Here is a 2,488-nt window from a genome sequence, read left to right as displayed (position 1 = left end):
GCATGCCCCTTAAAATATTTTTCTACATATTTTTTCCCGGGACACTGATCTTCTGCTTAAAGTAAGAAACTATTCCTAGAGAACTAAGATTTCTATTTTTAGATACTTTATATAGACTTTAGCTGCCCACTGGTATGTTCACAAATATTTTATTATGTGATGAAATGGTCTCGAACTTCCTTTCTGTATAGCCATATTAAGAGCCATTTCATGTGTATTTCTCATATACCGATAAGCAATAATGCATAAAAATGCGTGTTTTCTTTTGCATTTAATTCATAGCTTAAGTGCATACAATATATATGACTGCAATTTTTCAGTATATTTGAAAATTTCGAAATGCATTTATGTATTTTGGGGTGGTAAGGTATACACTATACTCTATAGTATGTTGTACTATGTTATACTATGCATAGTTTAGTAGATATGACCATAGTTAGCGTGGAGTGGGTGTCGTGTATTTCTATAGGTTCTGAATCAGTCCCCCTATTCCTGACCCTATTCTGGTTAAACTAACTATCAAGTTAACTAACAGTCAGCCCATGAGGCAAGAAAACCCCCATGATGCAGATACCGTTATCTGACGCAGTCACACTACGGCACAGGAACGTGTTATCTGATTAGGTCATAACGCTTGAGATCTAATTAGACAAGCGACATTCCTCCAGCCCCTGATAAGGCATATGACGTTCTCATAACAAATCAAACCTATGACAACCTGGACAATCCGTGCGGCCATTGTTTTGATTTCACAGAGAACTTTTGCAAAAGAATGTGCTAACGAGCAAGTCGTATGACATCTTTATTGACGTACCTATGTCCATCCTTACGTCAATCTCGGCACCTTTAAGGTATAAATATTGCCGACCTTGCCCTATGCAAACACACGCGTGGTGACAAGACGGAGCAGCCATACTTGCCGAAGCCGAGAGCAGAAGCAGACCCCGCTGGCAGCAGCCCCGCCTTCCTGACGCGCTGAGAGACGCGCTGCTATCTCAAGCCGAGAGACCCAGCACCGGCGCTTTCGGGTAGCCCTCGCAGGCAGCCTGGAATATCGAGAGCAGAGAAAGAGATACCATTCCTCATTCATCCTAAATTCCAGGTACAGAACTGAATAACCCCTCACAGAGAATTCTTTAGTTATTCACTTGGCAAAAACAAACGTAACTTAAACTGTAACTTTCTATTCCCGCCCACGCATTAGACTTAGGTCAGGTACACGGGGTAGGCGTATTTAGAAACACCAGTTGAGTACGTTTAGTCAAATGTATATGTGTATGTAAATATATTTTAATCATTTTAAACATCATATGGCTCAGAAACCATATCAATGTTTTTACAGTATTATTTTATACCATTGCTTTTAATGTATGCACTTTACTTAACTATAAGTATTGCAATAATATCGATCCATTTCTCTTGTACGAGAAAAGAGACTGATCAATAAATAACACCTTTTTATTGAACACGCCCGTCTCTTCCTTTTCTCTACATTCTGATGAGACTAAGAATGCACGTACTGACTGAGTAAAATAATTGCCTTGTGCTCACACGACTCTCGAGATTGACTCTTGATTAGGGGAGAGCAAAGTTGTCATGTTCTATGGTTGTCAGAAACTAAATCCCTTCTTGTCTAATCAGGGAAGTTAATCCTTCCTTGAACATTCGAGAAAGTTTCTAGCGAACTCTGAGCTTAGCTGGCAAACCCAAAAATTAAGTCTAGTATCGACAGTAGTAGACCTAGTTAACGTCTGGCCTAGGCCTTTACTGCTGTAGGTACTATTCCAATGCGCAGAGCCTATTGGGAAGATAGGAACTACACTACAAGACGGGCCCGTCTTAGCTCGTCAGAGACCTGAGGAGGCAGGGCTGGGTACTCCCTTTTGGTTTTGCTCTTGGGATCTACTTCACCTCTACACAAGGTTAATCATATGGACTTGAACATCCCCCAGCCTCCAGCTATGTCTGATTACTTCCAAGGCTCTCAAGCAAGCACCCTGGTAACATTTTGCAGTTACAGAGTGGATAGAAGTTCGAAGCAGTCATGGGTGTGCTGTAAGTGTTTTATTTTCTTGTTTCTCATTGTATTTGCCACTCTATCACTGTTTGAAGTTTCTCCACAAGTACAAGCCTAACAGTTTTTTGATTAGGGGTGGATTCGGGAGCAGGAACATCTTTACATCTCTCAAAACTGATGATCAAAAATGGGGAAATGATCCAAAATGACAATTTGAAGAGCAGCTCCAGCTAATGCCCCCAACCTTGCTGCAAACCTCAATTGATCGAATGCTCCAAAGGGCTTTTGGGGTGGTGGCCACAGAGATTGAACTTACAGAAAGATGAATGTCAATAACACCAGATATTTGTTGTACTGTGACTGATTCGACCCCACTCATAGACAATAGTATTTTGGAATGTACCCCTGTAGTGTCTGTGCAAGTGCCAGTAACCTTAATGGGAACTACAACAAACCATTGTTGAGGAAGAG

This window comes from Lissotriton helveticus, chromosome 3_1 (genome assembly GCF_964261635.1).
Source record: "Lissotriton helveticus chromosome 3_1, aLisHel1.1, whole genome shotgun sequence".
In the NCBI taxonomy this organism is placed as follows: Eukaryota; Metazoa; Chordata; class Amphibia; order Caudata; family Salamandridae; genus Lissotriton; species Lissotriton helveticus.
Note: the sequence above shows the minus strand (reverse complement) of the source record.